Source organism: Macaca mulatta, chromosome 5, assembly GCF_049350105.2.
Source record: "Macaca mulatta isolate MMU2019108-1 chromosome 5, T2T-MMU8v2.0, whole genome shotgun sequence".
Lineage (NCBI taxonomy): Eukaryota > Metazoa > Chordata > Mammalia > Primates > Cercopithecidae > Macaca > Macaca mulatta.
Genome location: NC_133410.1, coordinates 48267970 through 48290512, shown reverse-complemented (window position 1 = coordinate 48290512; position 22543 = coordinate 48267970). Strand labels below are relative to the sequence as shown.

At 39.9% G+C, this 22543-nt stretch overlaps 1 protein-coding gene across 14 annotated transcripts in view; it reads left to right on the top strand.

Moving 5' to 3' along the window:
* Positions 1-338: 338 nt before the first annotated feature.
* Positions 339-22543, top strand: part of FRYL (FRY like transcription coactivator) — a 286763-nt gene continuing 264558 nt past the window's right edge. For 10 of the 14 annotated variants that reach the window (XM_078003390.1, XM_078003383.1, XM_078003384.1 and 7 more), the window contains exon 1: positions 339-562. The gene's annotated coding sequence lies outside the window, so the exon portion shown is untranslated. Of the gene's footprint in view, positions 563-17184; positions 17304-22543 lie in introns of all 14 variants that reach the window. The other 4 variants (XM_078003388.1, XM_078003382.1, XM_078003389.1 and 1 more) reach the window with 1 other exon arrangement.

Sequence of the window (22543 nt, the reverse complement as noted above, 5' to 3'; positions counted from 1 at the left end):
TGTTTCTCAAGCCCGTAAAGGGAGAGTAATAATGGTAGGGGGCGTGCAGACTAGCTCTTTCCTTGCCCAATCAAGTGTACAGGAAGATGTCTTTTCACCAATAAAAATAAAGTTCGCTTTCCAGGGGCGGGAGGGTGAGCCACTGCTCCGAAGCGACATTTGAGGCGAGGGCAGAGAATGATTAGAGGGAGGACCAACCCGGGAAAAGGGGCGGGGAGAAGGTGGGAGCAAGTTTGAGCGGCGGCTGGCCAGGCCAGTGGAGGGGGAGGACTGTGTTCCTGTTGTAGTGTCTCTCGCCAATCAGGAAGGCCAGAGGGTGGGCGGGGCAGGGAAGGGGTGGGAAGAGCTCGCAGCACAGCCGGGCGGCCGTCGGGCTTTGGGAGAGAGCGAGAGAGAAATCCGGTTAAAATCAGAGTCGGAGGGAGGTTTAACCAAAGATCGGTTCCGTTCGGATTATTCCTTAAAGGGGACGCGCCATTGTCAAGAGAACGGAGCCAGGGGCCCGAGGGCGGGGACTGGCGGCGCTGGAGGAGCGAGGCAGCTGTACTAGGACTGGGGACGGGTAGGTGTTGACTAGGGAAAGGCGCTTCATTTCACTTTCTCTTCCAGCTCGGGGGCAGGCGCCGGGATGCCCGCCGCCGGCAGCCCAGCCTGGGCGGGAGACGAGGTGGTCGGCCCTCGCCAGCTGCCCTTCCTGGTGGGCGCTGTGGGGAGGCGGTCCAGGATGGCTGGCAAGCGGCGCGGCCCGGGCCGGCGCTCGTAACGGACACCAAACCGCGGCGCAACCCCAGCCTCAAACGAAAGCCCGCCCGAGCTCCGGCGGTTCCGCGGGGACCGCCGCGCGCCCAGCTCTCCCGCGCGTCCCCTTCCCCTTCTGTGCCTGGCTCTTCTCGCGCGTGCCCGGGTCCCCCTTGCTCGCCGCCTTCTCGCGCGTCCTGCTCTGCTCGCGCGCCGCCTAGCCACCGACTCGCGGTAGCCGCCCCGCGGGAAGGAAGGCGGCGGCGGCTGCAAAGGTGGAGGAAGACCGGCGACCACGGCTCAGCTGCCCCGGCTCCACCGCCCCGGCTGGGAAGGGAAGGCTGAGGAGCAAACTTAGCGCGGCGGCTGGTGGGCCCCGGCGGGCAGGGCTGCCGGGGACCGGCGGAGCGCGCCAGCCCGGCCGGGCATTGTCCGCCTTTTCCCTTGCTCTGGTCTCTCCGCCCACTGCTCGCGGCCCTGGGGAGGGGTGCGGGCGCTGTGCCCGCGCCGCCCTGGGCCGTTGGCGCACCCCGGGACCCGGAGCTTTCCGGAGCCAGGGCCAGCCCTGCGGCCACCGCCCGCGAGCTGACTCGGCCTGTGGAGTGCCTGCTGCTCTCAGTCTCGGCACCGGGCAGGGTGCCTGGGCGCTGAGCTCTTTACAACTTTTCTTTGCCGTTTGATGGAAGTTGTTGCTTCCGGGCGGCAGGTTCTTTGGGCATAGCCTGGTTTCCTGCGTTCTGGAGAGGCTGGTTTCTAGGGCGAAATGATTGGTTGCTGCTGGTATTTCCTGCCATCCTAGTTTCGTTCCTCGCCACCTGAAATCGCGTTTTTATGGATTTGCAATGATATGGTTGCATTAATCTTTCCTAGGCCAAGATTTGGAAAGAAAAAAGCTGGGGGGGGGGGTGCGTTAGGGTGTGTGCTGGTGAGGAACAAGAGTTCTTAGTAGAGCTGAATTTGCCCTTACCTTTGAACTGCAGAAAATACTACCTCGATTCACTGGCTGGCGTTCTTTTGGAAGGGTTGGGGAAAAAAGACACAGCAAAATAGGTTGCCGGGGTCTGTCGGATTGCGGGGGGAAAGGGGTTTTGATGGAAATAAGGTTGGTTTTATAAAATGCTGTGCTGCCTAGGAGATATCGTCTGTAAAGTTGATTCTGCTACTGAATTTATAGGCATTATAATTCGTACCAACAGCTTTTACTATTGATAAAACTAGTATAAGACGTCTTTTCATCTTGAGTATTATCACTCTGCTTAACCTGTCAATACTTGCTGAGGAAATCAGAGATAGCACATTCCTTGTTAGAGGCCTTAGTGAAGAATGTTTTCATAAGCATTCATTTTTGACAGTTTCTCCTTGTGCAATACTTTGTCGAGTACCTACATGTGCAAGTTACAACCGTATAAACAAAGTAGCAGTGGGTGTGTTATTCTCTGGTCTTTTTTCTGCTACTCATTATCAAAAATAGCATTCCATCGTGTCTTTTCTTACACTCTGAATTATTTTGTAAAATTAGTTCTCTAAAAGAGGGAATTTTGTTGAAACATGTGACCCAGTTTTTTTTTTTTTTTTTGATTAAAGCAATCCAACTTTTTAAAGTGTTCATTGATTAATTTGCTGTCTAGTAGCTTCCGAGTGGTGTGGAACATTGTAAATTCACAGGCTCAGCAGTAACAATAGAGAAACTACTTGGGAAATTGAAGGCCAATATCAGATAATGTTTGAAAGAAAAATCTATTCTTCTCACAGAATTTAGGAAATGAAGACACACAAAAACAAATTCTTTGGGTTCAAGTGATCATCCTACCCCAGACTCCGTAGTAGCCGGGACTACAGGTGGGCACGACTGCGCCTAGCTAAAATTTTTATTTTTTGTAGAGATGGTGGTTTCACCTTTTAATTTTTTATATAGACGGCTAGTCTCCAACTCCTGGCCTCAAGCGATCCTTCTGCTTTGGCCTCTCAAACTGCTGGGATTACAGACTGAGCCACCGTGCTTGGCCGTTTGTAGTAATCTTGATGGTATCTGGAATTGTTTCACCTAATATTCCTTCTTTTCTATTTTTTTCTTTGATCCATTTCTGTGATAAGGATATCAGGTAAGCAGCTAGGCATAATCTTCCTTCCCATCTCATAGTAAGTAGGCGGTTAAACCAAGTTTTTTAAAGTCTGTTTTTGTTTACTTACTAATTTATTTAAACAATAAAAGAATTTCTCAACTTTTAAAAGAGCACATATAAATAAAACATTCAGAAATAATTATCTTTGAAATATCTAGACTGTATTTTCTGAAAAAGACTTTTTCCTCTTTTGTGCTTTCTACATTGTTTTAAACACATTGTTTTATATGAACACATTTCTTGAGTTATGAACTGTTTCTTGAGATCTTTGGGAGCTAGGATTATCCTCCATTTCTGTGCAGATTCACTGCATCACCTCGGACCTTTTTAGTACCCAGTAAATGTGTTATTTTAGGTCTTTGTGACAGAAAAAGGTAATGTCCTGTAAAGGCCGCTTCAGTTATTTAATTTTTTAAATAAACACCTTTCAGAAGATTTTATACTAAAGGCCAGCAATTGGCTTACTGTTGGGGGAAGATATGTCAATCTAGAGGTTCATTGTTTTTTTTTATAACAAAGAATTTTGTGAACAAAATTGTGATTTGTTTATAATATCTGTTCCACAGACATCGTTTGTGATGGTGAACACATTGTCACAATTATTCAGAACTAGGTTGTATCTGTCAATAACATCTGTTGAGTATACTTTTATTTAAACAGTACTATGTAAAGTAGAATACTCAATAACATCTGTTGAGTATACTTTTATTTAAACGGTACTGTGTAAAGTAGAATACTCAATAACATCTGTTGAGTATACTTTTATTTAAACAGTACTATGTAAAGTAGAAACTGATGACAGAGTATTTCTGGAGATAAAGTATAACTGGATGACAGTCTTGCTCTCAATATTTTTTTTTTTTTTTTTTAAATTAGACCCAGAGCCAGCAAATCAGATGTATACAGTTTAGTGAGAAGGTGCAACATTAAGATTCTTAGGAAAAAGACAGTGGGTATGTCAGTGCAGTAACAAGTACAAAGTAACAGTGACACAGGATTCACGTAATTGAAATGATTGAAGTGGACAAGTTTTCATGGGTTTAGCAGATTTTAGAATATGTTTTTAAATACATTTTTAAATAAAGCAGTTTTGGGAGTAGACTGGGTTTATGTTCTCTACTAGAGCTATTTTTATGTATAAAATATTTTGGGGAGATACAGTATGTGCTCTGAATTTCAACTGTTGTTACATAGTGACAGGGATCATCCATCTGGCCCTGCTCAGATGTCACCTTGTCTGCAAGCTCTTCCTCTGTTCTCTTAATCCCAAGTGATTGTTCTTTGTTTTTACTCCTGTAAAATCCTCTTACAGTACAAGCCATGGTCTGACTTACAGTATGGCTGTGTGTATATTTCTTTTATTAGATTGTGGAGTTTGCTAAAATTAACAGAAGTTAGAGCCGTTTCATTTTTACTGTTGCCTAAAGTACTTGGGCAGTTTTAATAGCTCACCAGTATTCTGGAAAATCACTTACTGTAAAGAAGTTTAAATTTAGTTCTATTTGGGGGAAAGTGTGTATGTGTTTAAAGGAGAAAACGTTTTTCCTTATCAAAGTTTCACATGCTCGTTGTAAAATATTAATATGAAAGAAATGCATAATTTCAAAATTAAAAGTGGCTAGGCATGGTGGCTCACACCTGTAATCCCAGCACTTTGGGAGGCTGAGGCAGGAAGATGGCTTGGGCCCAGGAGTTGAAGTGCCGTCTGGGCAACATAGGGAGACTCTGACTCTATTTTTAAAAAGAAAAAGAAATGAAAAGTGTCACATAACACTGCTCCTATCACATTGTAACATTGTTAATGGTTGTTTATTCTTTCAGTTTTTTTTCCTTTTCTTTTTTTCTTTTTTTTTTTTTAACCTCTGTGTAGGACTGTCTTAAACTGTCTCTCATGTTTGCAAATTTTAGTTAGTAAATTATGTTTATTGGGAGTGGAGAAAACTAATCATTTTTTATATACTTATCTTTAAAAATAATTTCTCCAGGACTAGTAATTCCGATTCCTTTTACCTTTTCTTAGGATACAAGGCTGCCACTAGTATGTTTGTGTTCAAAATGTAGACTTCATAATCTTTGCAAAAATTGATCAAAACCTGTGTGCCTGAACAGTTTACCCCAGAATATTTTTGGAATACACACTTTAATTTCTTCTCATTTCTTGATTCTTCTTCTTCTTCTTGAGAGAGAGGATTAAAAATTGCTTTGAGACTCCCAGCAGGCACTCCTCATATTAGCCCAAGGAGAAATATAGATTTGTTCATGGTGGAATCACTCAAACGTTAGGTTGCTAATTATAAAAAGGGGGCTACAGTTTAGACTGGTAAAGTAAGTGAGAAGAGTCTGTTGTTCCACGTGCTTCTTTAAGCTACCCCAGAGGGCAGAAAGGGTTTCCAAAGAATCCTAAATAGAAAACCCAGCTGTAAGCAGCCAGGCGGCCTAATCAGCTGAAAAAAAAATCTCCTTTCATTTAGAAGACTTTTGAGAACTGCACTTATAGTGTGTATCATGCTAGGCATTGAGGGTAAGATTAAGTTTGTCTCTGTCACAAGTTACGAGCTCCTCTGAGCAGGAACCTTAAATAGACCAGTGCAGAGTGGAACATGTGGATTAAAGGTAGCTTAGATGAAGTGCACCCTTTGGTGAACTTATTATTCACTCATTTGTTTATTGTTCTGCATAGCGTCTTCCAAAATAGCCTAGCACACAAACCTGGTCTTCCATGGAGGTGGGTTAAGGTCCATGGAACCTGTTGAATTAAACTTGTTAGCTTAGAATTGTTTTTTGGGATTGCAAACACTGCTGTTGCTGTGGGGCAAAATATTTCTGAAATTCTGCAAACGTAGTTGTGTCTTTCCTTATGCTTTACAGAAATCATGCATTTCAAAGAATATTGTGAGACTACATTGGTATCCTAGCAAATAACTCATATTTTGCTGACATAGTAGTAATACATTCTTTTAAGCTCAAAATGCTATAATAAATAGATGTCTTTACCAGGATTTGTGCTTTTTGTTATGAAAAATCATTGGCTGGACATGGTGGCTCACACCTGTAGTCCCAGCACTTTGGGACACCAAGGTGGGCGATCACTGAGTTCAGGAGTTCGAGACCAGCCTGGCCAACATAGTGAAACCCCGTCTCTACTAAAATACAAAAAATTAGCCGGGTGTGGTGGCACACACCTGTAGTCCCAGGTACTCTGGAGTCTAAGGCAAGATAATTGCTTGAACCCAGGAGGCGGAAGTTACAGTGAGCCAAGATCACGCCACTGCGCTCCAGCCTAGGTGACAGGGCAAGAGTCCATCTCCCAAAAAAAAAAAAAAAACATTATTTGTATTAAAATTCAATGTGAAATATGTTTAACTTTGACAAAATAGACCCCACCACCCTCCTTCCCCCATTCAATCTTTATATTTGTGGGGGAAAGATTGGAGTGTTAAGAAAGGGACCATGTAACACTGTCAGTGATGGCGTCAACTGGGCCAGGAATAATGTCTGACAGAGGGGTAGTAGGTCCTGTGGAATTTGACCATAATGCAGCAGTTTTGATTTAAGTTTTGTGAAGAGTTAGGATTTTAAAGTGACAGCTTTTTGAAATATAATTCATATGCCATATAATTTACCTATTAAAAAGGTACAATTCAGTGGTGTTTAGTATATTTGTGTACCATAATCTCAATTAATTTTAGAACTTTTTCATCCCATCCCCACCCCATCCCCAGCCCTAGGCAACCACTGATCTATATTCTTTGTTTATACATTTGCCTATTTTGGACATTCTATATAAATAAAAAGTAACATTTTATTAAATGTACATTCCTGTGTAACTTGTTCCCTCTCAATGTGTATAAGTATTGTGAATAGATTCAAGTACATCATTCCTTGATGTGGGTAGCTCCAAGTTTAGAAAGGTACTTATTTATGTATTTATTTGATACAGTGTCTCACTCTGTTTCCCAGGCTGGAGTGCAGTGGCACAATCATGGCTCACTGTAGCCTCTACCAGCTGGGCTCAAGTGATCCTCTCACCTCAGTCCCCTGAGTAGCTGGAACCACAGGCATGTACCACCACACCCGGCTATTTTTTGTAGAAAGAGGATCTTGCCGTGTTGCCTAGGCTGATCTTGAACTCCTAGGCTGAAGCCATCTGCCTGCCTTAGCCTCCCAAAGTGCTGGAAATACAGGCATGAGCCACCGTAGAAAGGTTTTAAGAGACAATTTAACCCATCGTTATTCTACTTAAGCCTGGAGAATAATAGGAAAAGATTTCTTTTTTTCCCTATGAAAATCATTAGACTGATTCTGGTAACACTTCCTTATACTAACATAATCATTTGATGACTCTCTTCAAGTAAACAATTTAGGTTTCAAGTTCTGTAGACTGGACTCAAATAAAGGGCAATACTTTAAAGGAAGTTAAGAGTACTTAGTTCTAATCGTTGATGAATGTGATGTGACATTTGCCCCTTACTGGTTAAAAAATAGTCCTTCTTAGATTGATCATGATGGATTTGTAATACTCTTGCGTATTGCTGGTGACCTGGTAGACCCTTAAGAAGTGTTTATTGATTGGCTGATCACTATGACCAGCAGATATTTTCATCAGCTTGACTAGTCTTTATCATCCATCTTATAATAATAGCTAAATCTGTTGACTACTTGCTAAGGAGTGTGATAAGTAATTTATATGTACTATCTTTTAAGGTAGGAGGATGCAGTTTACATTTCGAGAAATTTCTGTAGTTGTCTCTGTTGATTATACTTTTATAGGCTTCTGATCATTTCTTTGTCTTTTTTTAAGACTATTTTGAGTGACTATTTTTGATCAAACCTAAGACACTTTGATGCTGGTGCTTTCCTGATCTTTCCAGGAGGAATCACCCAAACGTTTTCACCAACTATGTCCTGCCATTGGATGACAGTAGTTGTAAGATACACCTCTGTTTCAGCGTCCATGCTTCAGAAAGGTTAAAGTGTTGTTGTTAAGAACATCTGAAAGTTGATGAAAAAGGAACATTAATTTGTTTACTTACTGCAGTGCAGCCTTGCTTTTTAGGATATAAACCATTTGTATGTTCTTTGTTGCCTGAACGAATTTCAGTGTAATATTTACACTTCTCGGAATTCCTCATTTTGTTCTTCTTTTTTTTTTTTTGGTAGGTCTCTTCATTTCAGGGTAAGCTTCAGATGTGATTTAATTTAATTCAATAGTAAAGAATGCTGGAAAGATAATTTGTAATTTTATTTTTCCATTTTAGAACTTAAGATGGGTTTTGCCATCTATAATACTGGTTAAAAATATTAGTTTGGTGAATGTACATCTTAATAAATGTACATTCCTGTGTAACTTGATCCCTCTCAATGTGTATAAATACTTTGAGTAGATTCAAATACATCATCCCTTGATGTATGTAGATCCAAGTTTAGAAAGGCGTTTATTTATTTTTTTGACATAGAGTCTTGCTCTGTTGCCCAGGCTGGAGTGCAGTGGTGCAATCACGGCTTACTGTTGCCTCTACCAGCAGGGCTCATGTGACTATCAAGTGAATGACTATCAAAAATAGTCATTCAAAATAATCTTAAAAAGACAAAGACTTGCTAGCCTATAAAAGTATAAAGCATAGTTAATGGAAACAATTACAGAAAATTCTCAAAATATAACCTGCATCCTCCTATCTTAAAAGATGGTACATATCCATTATTAATACTTATCACCTTACTTATTAAGTAGTCAGTAGATATAGTGACATTCGTATGTCTGGGATGTCAGTGAACTCACAATAATTTATTTGCAAAAGGAACTTCAGCCAATTAGTGTACTCAGCCAGCAATATACAGACAATCATATTTTGTTTGTGTGTTGGTGAAACTATTCCTTTCTAAATCATGTCTGCTTTTGGGGGTTGATTTGCTTATTACTTTATTGTTAACTGTTATCTCTTTGCTCTCATTTTGTTTGCTCTCATTATGCCTGCCCATAGTAGTCTCCTCTTTCTAATTCAATGTTTTTCGGTATACTGTGGGAACAGAACCCAATACAGTACTTGTTGAATGGTGGATAAAAATGACGGCATGTTCCTCTGGGTGAGGAACCAAAAGACTTCCTGTGCATGGAGCTTTAGTGCTAGGGACTTGTTTTTTACTGCTTAGAGGACTTGTGCTTTTTTTCTGGTTTTTGACTCTGTTTTGGCTAAGTGATGCTTCTGTATAGCCGAGGGTGGTATTAACAGGATGGTAGATACTACCTTGTGGATGGTTAACTTCCTCTGAATAATGAACCTTTAAAAATTGTCTTGTTACATCTAACCAAGTGGATGGAGAAGAACTGTTTTTCCTGTTAGAATGACTTGCTAGTCTACTTCTTGTAAGAACCATCAAAACCCTAAGCGTGTATACCAGGATACTTAGATGTACTGGTATATTGTTTGTTACAATATAATTCAAAAAGCAGAAATTAAAAGTCTTAAAGCACTATGAGATTGCATGTAAAATAGCCAGATGTGTCTATTACTTAAATATTTTTATTTAAACTGGATCTTAATCTGTTTTCTTTGAGGTAAAATTATCTTTATAGATGCCTTTTTCTGTATTTGTGTTGATAGAATTTAGGCCATATTTTGTATGTAATATTCCTGACACTTCTGAGCCCTTAATATACTTTCAATAAATACTAGTTATAGTTTGTCATGCATTTTTTCATTGTTTCACTTTTTCCTGCCTTAGAGTTAATGTTTTTGGAGCTAGAATGTCCTTAGGAATCATACAGTAGAATTTCTGCATTTTATAGATGAGAATGAGGTTGTGACTTGTTTAGAATTGTTTTTTTTCTGCAGATGTAGATTTGAAAGGAAATAACAAAAAACGAACAAAAAAAAATAATTGTGCTTTTGATTCTTAGTATTTTTCTTGTTCTAACATTTTTCCTGTTTTAATGTTCTTCCCCAAGTAAAAATTTTAAGGAATGGATAGTAGTTTGGAATTTTGTAGCCTCTGTAACAGAGGTCTGCAAAAATTTTATTTCGGCAGTATAAAAAATTGAGTCTTCATTCCCAGTATGTGTATGCTTATTTATTGTAAACTAGATACTATAAATTATGCTCATAATAAGACATTAACCCGGGCGTGGTGGCTCACACCTGTAATTCCAGCACTTTGGGAGGCCAAGGCGGGCAGATCACCTGAGGTTGGGAGTTCGAGACCAGCCCGACCAACGTGGAGAAACCCTGTCTCTACTAAAAATACAAAATTAGCCAGACGTGGTAGCACATGCCTGTAATCCCAGCTACTCAGGAGGCTGAGGCAGGAGAATTGCTTGAACCTGGGAGGTGGAGGTTGCGGTCAGCTGAGATTGCACCATTGCACTCCAGCCTGGGCAACAAGAGCAAAATTCCATCTCAAAAAAAAAAAAGACATTAACAAAAAAACAATGTGATAAGGATGAAAAACATTTTTGAATAATTTAAAATGTATTAGTTCCATGTTTTTGATCCCACTTAAAATATTAGTAATTTGTAAAATAAGAAAAATGTGATTGAATGTCACCACTTAAAAATTTTTTTTTTTTTATCTGAAGTATTTATCAACTCATGGGAAGTTGTGAGAATAGTACAGGGAGTCCTGTGTCACCTTAATTCAGCTTCTCCCAGTTGTAACATCTTACGTAAGATACCATATTAATAACCTTAGACTAGGAAACTGATACAATATTGTTAATATTCAGATTTCATGTTTTTAATGCGCTCACTTATATGTATATGCGTGTGTACAGTTCTGTGCAATTTGATAAAATTTTTGTAGATGCCTTTAGATGCGTATGTACAGGTAGATTTGTATCACTGCCATCACCACAGTCAAGATATAGAACCACCACTGCCAAGAAACTCCCTCATGAAGCGCAAGGTTCCCTCCTACCTCCTTTTCCCTATTTACTGGCAGCCACTAATTTTCTTTTTACTCTATCATTTTGAGAATGTCTCATAAATGGAATCATACTGTATGTAACCTTTTGCGATTGACTTTTTCACTCAGTATAAAGTCCTAGAAAACCACCCAACCTATCTCACGCAATAGCTCATTTCTTCTTATTGCTGAGTAGTATTTATTGTATGAAGGTAGCACAGTACATAGTTTAACTCTTCACCTGCTGAAGAACATAAGAGCTATTTCCAGGTTTTGGCCGTTAACTACAAAGCTGCTGGGAATATTTATGTACAGTTTTTAGGTTTTCATTTGTCTGGGATGAATGACCAAGAGTGCAATTGCTGGGTCATATTGTAAGTGTATGTTTAGTTATGTAAGAAACTGCCAGACTATTTTCCAAAGTGGCTGTATGTTTTCACCAGCAATAAATGGAAAGTTACATTTCGTATTAAAGTTTCTCTATATCCTTTCCAGCATTTCATATTATCATTATTTTATATTTTAACGGTTCTAATAGTATTGTAGTGATAATATTGTGGTTTTAATATGCCTTTCCCTAAATTAACTGTTTCCCTAAGGGGCAAATGGGATTGTTTTTTAGTGTAGAGTTTTGAGGATTCTTTATATATTCTAGGTAGAAGTTCTTTGCCAGTTATGTGGTGTGTAAACATTTTCTCTGCATCTGAAACTTGTCTTTTTATCCTCTTAATAGATCTTTCACAGAACAAAACTTTTGCATTTTCATATAGTCATCTGTTACTTATTTTTTTTGAAACAGGGTCTAACTCTGTTACTCAGGCTGGACTGCAGTGGTACAATCATGGTTCACTGCAGCCTCTACGTCCTGTCAAGTGATCTTCCCCCCTCAACCTCCAGAGTAGCTGAGACTACAGGCCTGCACCACCACCATGCCCAGCTAATTTTGTTTTTGTTTTTGGTAGAGACAGGGCCTCGCTGTGTTGTCCAGGCTGGTCTTGAACTCCTGGCCTCAAGCAGTCTTCCTGCCTCAGCCTCCCAAAGTGTTGTGATTACAGGTGTGAGCCACCGTGCTGAGCCATGTAATGCATTAATCAATTTTTTTCTTTTATGAATTGTACCTTTTTTTTTTTTTTTTTTTGAGACAGAGTCTCACTGTGTCGCCCAGGCTGGAGTGCAATGATTTGTTCAACCTCCGCCTCCCAGGTTCAAGTGATTCTCCTGCCTCAGCCTCCTGAGTAGCTGGGATTACAGGCGCCCGCCACCACACCCGGCTAATTTTTGTATTTTTAGTAGAAACAGTGTTTCACCATGTTGGTCAGGCTAGTCTCGAACTCCTGACCTTGTAATCTGCCTGCCTCGGCCTCCCGAAGTGCTTGGATTACAGATGTGAGCTACTACAACTGACCGAATTGTACTTTTTGTGTCAAGTCTATGGACTCTTCAGCCAGTCCTAGGTCCTGAAGATTTTCGCCTGTTTTCTTCTGAAAGTTTTATGTTTTACAAAATAATCACTTTTTTACCTTATAATTTTTGATAAAGCACTAATATTGGTAACAGAGCAATTGCCAGCTCTGCCGTTTTCGTTCTGCTTGCTTGTATTTTTTTCTTTATTTTTGATGTATTAATAATATGCATAATATGTCCTTCTTTGTAAAAATCTTTTAAGGATCCATTTGTCCGTTTGTGAGTGCTGTGATAATTCAAATGAGATCTGCAAATCTACTTAGTTGGGCACCCGTAAGCTGCAATGTGTTGCAGTATACCAGAAGGGAACGAATGAGAGGACATCACAAGCCATCCCTCAGGGTGTGCAGCTGCCACCTTTCCTTTAGGAAACATTTATGTACTGTATTCATTGTCAGGAAAATAAACCCCCCTGAGTATTTTAAGCTAGAAGAGGTTTAATGCAAGGTATTAGGTGCTTACTGAATTATTAGAAGGGCCAAGCAGCAGGTTTTAAGGTGGACTGCCACATTTGACTCCAAATCGATCAGAGGCGGTGCTGGAATCTGGAGCTTGTGCTGTTGCTGTCCTTGCCTCTGGATACTCTAGAGACTGGAGAATGGACCCGTAGTTGCAATCCAGGATTAGGAAGTTGGGTGAAGAAGCCTCTACTGCTGCCACCACTACCACACTGCTTCCCATCACCCAAGATGAGAAAACCCATGCTGTCCATTAGGTTTTCAAAACTTGCTCATCTTATAAACGGAAAGTTTGTACCCGTTCACAAATATTTCCCCCTTTCTCCCACCCACCGGTTCCGGCAACACCATTCTACTCTGTTACTCTGAGTTTGGCTTTTTAAATTTTAGATTCCATGTATTAGTGAGATCATGCAGTATTTGTCTTTTTGTGTTTGATTTATTTTACTTAGCATAATGTCCTCCAGGTTCATCCATGTTGTTGCGAATGGCAAGATGTTCTTCTTTTTTAAGGCTGAATAATAATCTGTTGTGTGTGTGTGCATGATATGGTTTGGCTCTGTGTCCCCACCCAAATCTCATGTCGCATTGTAATCCCCAGTGTTGGGGGAGGGACTTGGTTTGAGGTGATTGGATCGTGGGGTCGGATTTCCCCTTTGTTCTTCTTATGATAGTGAGTGAGTTCTCAGAAGATCTGGCTGTCGTCATTTGAAAGTATGTAGCACATCCCCCTTCCCTCTCTCTTTGCTGCTGGCCATGTGAAGGCTGTGCGTGCTTCCTCTTCACCTTCTGCCGTGATTGTAAGTTTCCTAAGGCTTACCTGGAAGCAGAAACCTGTACAGCTCGCAGAATTACGAGCCTTAAATCTCTCTTCTCTGTAAATTACCCAGTCTCAGGTATGTCTTCTAGCAGTGTGAGAACAGACTAATACAGTGGAGATATATAAAAAATATATTATATATATAATAGATAGATATATATTATGATTTCTTTATCCATTGATCTTTTTTTAACATCCAGATACATAATTTTAATTAATTGAAAAACATTAAATCTATGGAAATCCATGAATCTACAGAAGAAAATGCTCATTTGACATCATTTAAGGTGACTCTTAAATCAACTCCTTACTTTGAAAACTGGTATTTAAAGGTAAAGAATTAAGCCTTTGTACTACTTGGTGAATGTCTTGACAAAAAAAAGATAAAAGAGTGAAGCCTTTGTTCTGACTTCCTAGCACTGATGATTTTGAGGAATTTAAATTGTATTGTATGTGATATTGTTTCAGTTGAGTAGGTAAATCTTCTTGGTTTTTGAGATGCATCCTGTGAGCCTGTTCTCGGTTCCTCCTATTCAAGGCCCCCTGTGACTGCGTGGACCATGGCTCTTTGCCTTGCTCTAGCTGAGATATCGGAGCTGGTTGGAGGTGGGTGATGTTGGGAAGGCCAACAGCCTCAAAACCCTCCTGCATCACATCCCTGTACAAGGTCCTCTGAGTAGGCAACAGGCTTGCCCATTCTACTTAGTGAAGTATACCGGCATGTCCCCAAAAGTCACTGATTTTTTCTTTAACAGCCTGGCTGTTAAGGAAACGAAACAGCTGTCATCATCTGATCTCTTTTATTTGTGTCCTGAAGAAAGGTAAAAGTCTCAGGAGTATGGACTCTGACTAGCCCCTGCAGCTTCTCAGGGAACAGAGGTTGTAGCCATTGTGTATAGTTCCTCACAAACCAAACTCACAACAGCACGTTATGGCTATTGTGAATAATGCCACAATGAACATGGTGGTACAGATAATTCTCTGAGATTGTGATATTATTTACTTTGGATATATACACAGTAGTGGAATTGCTGGATCATTTGGCAATTATATTTTTAATTTTTTGAGGAACCTCCACACTGTTTTCCAAGATGACTGTGTGAATTTACATTCCCACCAACGTATGCAAGTGTTCCCTTTTCTCCACATCCTCACCAACACTTGTTATAGTTTGTCTTTTTGATAGTAGCCATTCTGGATGTGAGATACCTCATTGTGGTTTTTGTATGTCTTCCTTTGGAAAAATACCTATTCTGTACCTTGCCCATTTTTAAATTGGGCTTTTTTACTGTTGTTATTGAGTTGTATGAATTCCTTATATATTCCGAAAAATTAACCTCTGTTTGGATATATGGTTTGTAAATATTTTCTCCCATTTTGGGGTCTTTTCATTTTGTTGTTTCCTTAGTTGTGCAGAAACTTGTTAGTTTGACATAGTCCCACTTGTTTTGCTTTGTTGCCTTTGTTTTTGGTGTCAAATCCAAAAAAAAAAAAAAGAAATCATTGCCAAGACCAGTGTCATGGAGCTTCCCCCCTATGCTTTTTCTAGTAGTTTTATGGTTTCAGGTCTTATGTTTAAGTCTTTAATCCATTTTGAATTGATATATGTGTATGTATAACATAAGGATCCAATTTCATTCTTCTGCATGTAACTATCCAGTTTCCCCGAACCATTATTGAGGAGACTGTCCTTTCCCCCTTGTATATTTTTGGCACCTTTGTTGACAATTAGTTTACTGTATATTTATGGGTTTATTTCTGGGCTATTTTGTTCTATTGGTCTCTACCTGTTTTTATGCCGATCCCATACTGCTTTGATTGCTATAGCTTTGTAATGTGGTTCAAAATTAGGAAGTGTGATACCTTCAGTTTTGTTGTTTTTGGTCAAGATTGCTTTAGCTATTTGGGGCCCTTTGTGGTTCCATATGAATTTTAGAATTCCTTTTCCTGGCTGAGCATGGTGGCTCACTCCTGTAATCCCAGCACTTTGGGAGGCTGAGGTGGGGGGAATCACGAGGTCAGGAGTTCAAGAGCAGCTTGGCCAACATGGTGAAACCCTGTCTCTACTAAAAAATACAAAAATTAGCTGGGCATGGTGGTGTGCGCCTGTAATCCCAGCTACTCGGGAAGCTGAGGCAGGAGAATTGCTTGAACTCAGGGGGTGGAGGTTCCAGTGAGCCGAGATGGTGCCACTGCACTCCAGCCTGGGCAACAGAGCAAGACTCCATCATGCTCTGGGGACAAAAAAAAATTGTTTTTCCTATTTCTGTGAAAAATGCCATTGGAATTTTAATAGGGATTACCCCAAATCTATAGATTGCTTTTAGTAGTATGGACATTTTTACAAAATAATATTCTTTCAATTCATTAACATGGGATATTTTTCTGTGTATTTGTGTCATCTTCAGTTTCTTTCATGTACATCTCTATCCCTTCCAAGTTTAAATTTATTCCTAAGTATTTTATTCTTTTTGATGTTGTAAACAGGATTGTTTTCTTTTACAGATAGTTCATTGTTAATGTATAGAAATGCAGTTAATTTTTTTCTATATATATTTTTTGAAACAGGGTCTCACTCTGTTGTTCAGACTGTAGCACAGTGGCATGATCATGGCTCACCGGAGCCTTGACCTCCTGGGCTCAAGTGATCCTCCTGTGTCAGCCTCTCATGTAGCTGGGACTATAGGCACACACCATCATACCCGGCTAACCTTTTGATTTTTTGTAGAGATAAGGTCTCACTTTGTTGTACAGGCTGGTCTTGAATTCCTGGATTCAAGCGATCCTCCTGCCTTGACCTCCTAAAGTCCTTGGATTACAGGTGTGAGCCACTGTGCCTGGCTTCAATTAATTTGTGTTTGTTGATTTTGTATCCTGCAACTTAACTGAATTTATTTTATTTTATTTATTTGTTTGTTTGTTTATTTGTTTGTTTATTTATTTTTGAGATGGAATCTTGCTCTGTCGCCCAGGCTGGAGTTAAGTGGCACAATCTCAGCTCACTGTAACCTCCACTTCCTGGGTTCAAGTTATTCGCCTGCTTCAGCCTCCTGAGTAGCTGGGATTACAGGCACCTGCCACCATGCCGAGCTTAATTTTTATATTTTTAGTGGAGACGGGGTTTCACCATATTGGCCAGGGCGATCTGGAACGCCTCACCTCACGTGAGCCACCCGCCTCATACTCTCAAAGTGCTGGGATTACAGGTGTAAGCCACAAAGTCCAGCCTGAATTCATTTGTTAGTTTAATTTTTTTTGGTGGAATCTTTAGGGTTTCCTATATATAAGATTATATAATTTAAAAACATACAGTTTTACTTCAGCCTTTCCTATATGGACTTCTACTACGTGTCAAATGGAAGTAGTAAGAGTGGGTACCCTTTTCTTGGCTGATCTTAGAGGAAAACCTTTAAGCTTTTCAGTGTTTAGTATGACCTTAGCTGTGAGCTTGTCATATATGGCCTTAGTAAAGCTCAAATTTTAACTTAAAATAACAAATACATGTAATCTTCTAGGATTTTCTTTTTACTCATTGCCTTGATCATCTTACTTTTAAGGGGTACATGTACTCCACTTTGAATTTAATACATTTTGAATGATTAAGTGTTAGGAACATAGATCTGGTATGATTTTTTTTCCAAGTTTTTTTTTTTAAGAGACAAGGTCTCACTCTGTCACCCAGGCTGGAGTACAGCGGTTGTGAACAGAGCTCACTGCAGCCTGGAACTCCTGGGATCAAGCGATCTTCCTGCCTCAGTCTCCCGAGTAGCTGGGACTGCAGTTGCATGTCATCATGTCCAGGTAAGTTTTACATTTTTTGTAGAGACAGAGTCTTGGTAAGCTGCCCAGCCTGGTCTCAAACTCCTGGCCTCAAGCAATCCTCCTGCCTCAGCCTCTCAAAGCGCTTGGAATTATAGGCATGAGCCACCTTGCCTGGCCTCCAAGTATTTAAATTTATCCAAAATTTCTGAAACCGTATCTTTTTTTTTTTTTTTTTTTTTTTTTAACAAATATGTACAAATGTAAAATGTTGTTGTTTGGGGAAACACTCATCAAATTCAGTCAACATAATTCTTTCCTTACTGTTAGGACCTGAGCCTTGTCACTGTTTAACACCTGCGTTTTTCCTAGCTTTCCCTGGAGAATAGTATAAAAGGTTGGGTCTTTTCCTAGAACCATGCTTTTGTGCCAAAAGTCATATAGCCAGAGTCATCATTATTTTGGTATATTTTTGTTGAAAATAATTAAAGCTTGATTTGTTTTATTGTATACTTTGGATTTTATTCCTGGATGGAGCAACTTTTGGCACAAAACTAAAAATGAGACATGCAAAAATTCTTGCAAAGACTAGTTTTATATGGTCTGTGATGGTGATCAATTTAAAATCCAATAAAATAAGTTGTATGAAAAATTTTAGTGTGTGTTCATGTGCATTTTTCCAGTGAGAGGTTTGTGGTTTTTATCAGATTCTCAGGGCAGGGCCCAGGACACAGGAAAGATTAAAAATGGCTCCTCTAGAGGCATAAGTTACATCAAAGACATTTGCCAAATCACTTCAACACCAAAGCTTCTGCCATCTGTCACATACCCTCTCCCTGATTTCCATCCTGTGTCTGTAACCTTTCCTTAGGAACATTAAAAGTATAATTTATTGTTACCCAAGTGTTTAGGAATGGGCCAAGAAGCAACACAAGAGTTCATTATTAGAGGAGAAGGGACACTTGGAAGTCAGTTATATTACCCTAGTAATCATTTTTTAAGAAGGATGTTAATACATTCACATATGGTTGATGGGATCCTGCAAAACAATAGGCTCAATGTGTCAAGATATGTTAAAATGTTCGTAATCTTGAGGGCAATATATTAAACTTTGGGGAATGTCTTTGTCAGTTCTGGCTGCAGTAACGAAATCCCATAGACTGGATGGTTCATAAACAATAGAAATTAATTTCTTATAGTTCTGGCAGCTGGAGTCTGAGATCTGCATGCCAGCATGGTTGGATGCTGGTGAGGACCCTCCTCCAGGTTGCAGACTTTGGACTTCTCTGTGCATCCTCACTTGGTGGAAACAGAGCTAGTGAGCTCTCTTGCCTCTCCTGATTTGGGCACTGATCCTATTCATGAGGGCTCTACCCTCATAACCTAATTACTTCCCTCAGGCCCCACCGCCTGTCATCACTTTGGGCAGAGATGTAGCCATACGCCTAACAATGGGCATACATTCTGAGAAAGGTGTCCTTAGTGATTTCTATCATTGTGCGAACATCATAGAATGTACTTACTCAAAACCAAGATGGTACAGTTTGCTACACATCTAGGCTGTATGATATAGTCTCTTGCTCCTAGGCTACAAACCTTTACGACATGTTACTGTACTGAACACTGTAGGCAATTGTAACAAATAAGTATTTCTATGTTTAGATACTTGTTTAAATACTTTTCTATGTTTAGATACTTTCTTGTATCTAAACAAAGAAAAGTACAGTAAACATAGGGCATAAAAGATTGAAAAACCTACATAGGGCACTTATGAATGGAGTTTACAGGACTAGAAGTTGTTCTGGGTGAGTCAGTGATGGTGAAGTGAATATGAGGGCCTAGGATATTACTGTACACTTTTATATGACTGGCAATACAGAGGTTTGTTTATATCAGCATCATCTCAGACACATGAGTAGTGCATTGCCCTTCAGTGTTACTATGGCTACAGTGTCACTAGGCTTTTGGAAGTTTTCAGCTTCATTATAATCTTGTGGGACCAATTATAATCAATCATTGATATAACACCATTATACACCCACAATTTTATATAAATATGTTGGATAGTCACATCTGTGTCACCTTTTCATATAATTTTACACTTGTTTCTTAACTTATGGCCTCTTCTCATTCACCAAAGCCTACATGGAATATAGCATGGTGAAAAGTAGAAATGTAAAATTTTTCTTTCAAAGAAAATTATGCACAGAGATCTCAAATATCAGGAGACAGAAGGAGAAAGTGGTTTTGGTTGAAGTAGAAAGCAAGAAGATCCTTTTTGTATATTTTTATTTTCTCTTAGACACACACACACACACACACAGTAATAATAGAGAGTAGTGAGGGTGGCTGGGGTGGCCGGGGGCGGTGATTCGCGCCTGTAATCAGTCCCAGCACGACTGTAGTCCCAGCTACTTGAGAGGCTGAGGCGTAAGAATCACTTGAATCCAGGAGGTGGAGGTTGCAGTGAGCTGAGATGGCACCATTGCACTCCAGCCTGGGCGACAGAGCAAGAGTCTGTCTCTAAATAAATAAATAAACAAACAAATCTGCAGTTAACATCATACTCAATGATGAATGACAACATTTTCCCCTAAGGTCAAGAATAAGACAAGGTTATTCTAAAAGTATTCAACATTGCCCTGGAGGTTCTAGTGCTTGCAAATAAGGCAAGAAAAACAAACAAACAAAACAAAACAAAAAAATACAAGGCATGTGAACTGGAAAAGAAGAAGTAAAACTCTTTATTTGCAGATGATGTAATAGTGTGTATAGACAACCCTAAAATAAATTCTTCAGAATCTAGAAAAAATGATTAGAATAAATGAATTTAGCAAGGTCACAGGATTATAAAATCAATGTAAAATGAATTTATTTCTATATAATAGCAAAGAACAATTAGAATGTAAAGTGAAAATTAATACACATGCCATACTTGGGAGGTTGAGGCACGAGAATCTCTTGAACCCAGGAGGCAAAGGGTTGCAGTGAGCTGAGATTGCACTACTGCACTCCAGCCTGGGCCACAGAGTGAGATTCTGTCTCAAAAAAAAAAAAAAAAAAAAAAGTGAGGGCTTCAGAAATAGACTGATGAAGGGTGCAGTCTCTGAATCTTGATTCTATTGTACTTCAGGTCAAGTTATTTAAAGTGTCCAAAAATAACATGGGTAGCCTTAGATTCTACATGTATAAAATGAGAAAAAAATTTCCTTTAGCGTTATGAGGATCAAATAAGATGTAAAGGATGCACATAACATACTGCTTGTGCTAGGCAGAATAAGAACCCTCCAAAGATGTCCACACCCTACTCCCTGGAACCTGTGCTTGTTATGTTCCATGGCAAAAGGAATGAAGGCACTATATGAAATTAAAGTTGCTCATCAGCTGACCTTGTAATAGGGGGGTTAGTCTGGATTACTGGCTGGGCGTAATGTCATCACAGGGGTCCTGAAAAGTGGAAGCAGAAGAGTCAGAACCAGCAAGACGAGACGCGGGATGCTCACACCTGGAATCCCAGCACTTTGGGAGGCCGAGGCGGGAAGATCACTTGAGCCCAGGAGTTTGAGACCAGCCTGGGCAACACAGCGAGCCCTTATTTTACAAAAATAAATTTAAAAAATGAGCCAGCCATCCCTGAGTCAAGGAAGTGGGGCAGCCTCTAAACTTCTAAAGCCAAGAAAATGGATTCTTAGCTGACATCTTGAATTTAGCTGTGAGACCTGTTTTGAACTTCCGACCTCCAGAACTGTAAGATAATATATGTGTGCTGTTTAAAGCCACTACATTTGTAGTAATTTGTTACAGCAGCAATGGGAAACTGGTATAGTGCCTACGACATACATATTGGTAGCTAAATAAACATTTTATTTCTTAACAACCTGCTAACCTTAACCCTTGTCTACTACAACACATCTAGTTTCCCTTTTTCAGAGAAAAAGGTGTCCATTTTCTTTTCACTTGAACCCCAGAAGGCTGTTTCTTTTACATTTTTCTTCACCTCTCATTTTCAGTTCTTTTCTGTTTCTTTTTCTTTCCCACTACCTTGAAATATGCACAGAGCTGCCTTGTCTTGGGGAGTCCTCTGCTTGAGCCTGCTTTCCCTATTAGTCACCACACTACAGTCACCCAGGTGAACCAGACAACCTTAAATGTCTTCAGAGATATCAGATGATTTTTACCTTAGAGTCTCACTCCGCAGCCCAGGCTGGAGTGCAGTGGCGCAATTATGGCTCACTGTAGCCTCAACCTCCTGTGCTTGAGCAGTCCTCCCACTTCAGCTTCCCAAGTAGCTTAGACTACAGGTGTGTGCCACCACACCTGGGGGCTTTTAAAATTTTTTTTAGAGACAGGATCTCACTGTGTTGCCTAGGCTGGTCTTGAACTAATGAGCTCAAGCAAACTTCCCACCTCCGCCTCTCAAAGTGCTGGGATTACAGGCATGAGCTACTTCTCCTGTCAATTTTAATTCTTTATTGGATTTATTATATGTGATATAAACTACTGTAAGTATTTGAGTGCATGTCCTCTAATAAACACTATGTTGGTTGTGGTGAAGTTAGAATAGTATGAGAGGAGTCACTTCTCTGAAGGATCCAGTTGTAGACAATTAGCAATTTATCAGACAGTTAACAAGCAACAAATACCAAACATCAGATGGCTTAGTGTCAGAGTGAGTGATAGAGACAGTAGGTATCACAGGAAGGGCAAAATAGAGGTCATTTTAGACTGGAACAATATCTGACAGTGTTGTGAGAGTGATTTGAGTGAGGAATGTGCTCTTAAAGGAATTAATGGAAATTGGTTTTAATAAAATCTACATTATTAGAAACAAAAGTTTACCAGTTAATTTTTTTTTTTTTTTTTTTTGAGAGAAAGTCTTGCTCTGTTGCCTAGATTGGAGTGTGGTGGTGCAGGGTTGGCTCACTGCAGCCTTGACCTCCCAGGCTCAAGCAGCTCTTCCCTCCTCGGCCTCCTGAGTAGCTGGGACTACAGGCATGTGCCACCAGGCCTGGCTAATTTTTCATTTTTTGTAGAGACGAGGTCTCCCTGTGTTGCCCAGGCTGATTTCAAATTCCTGGGCTCAAGCAATTCTCTTCCTTGGCCTCCCAAAGTGCTAGGATTTGATGGCATGAGCCACCAAACCTGGCCTTTTTTTTTTTTTTTTTTTTTTTTTTTTTTATTGAATTTTTGATGTTGAGGAAAGACTCGTAGAATTTAAATAAATTATAAACTTAAGTTGCAATAAATTGACACATTTGTCTTGATAATCTCAAGTAGAATGC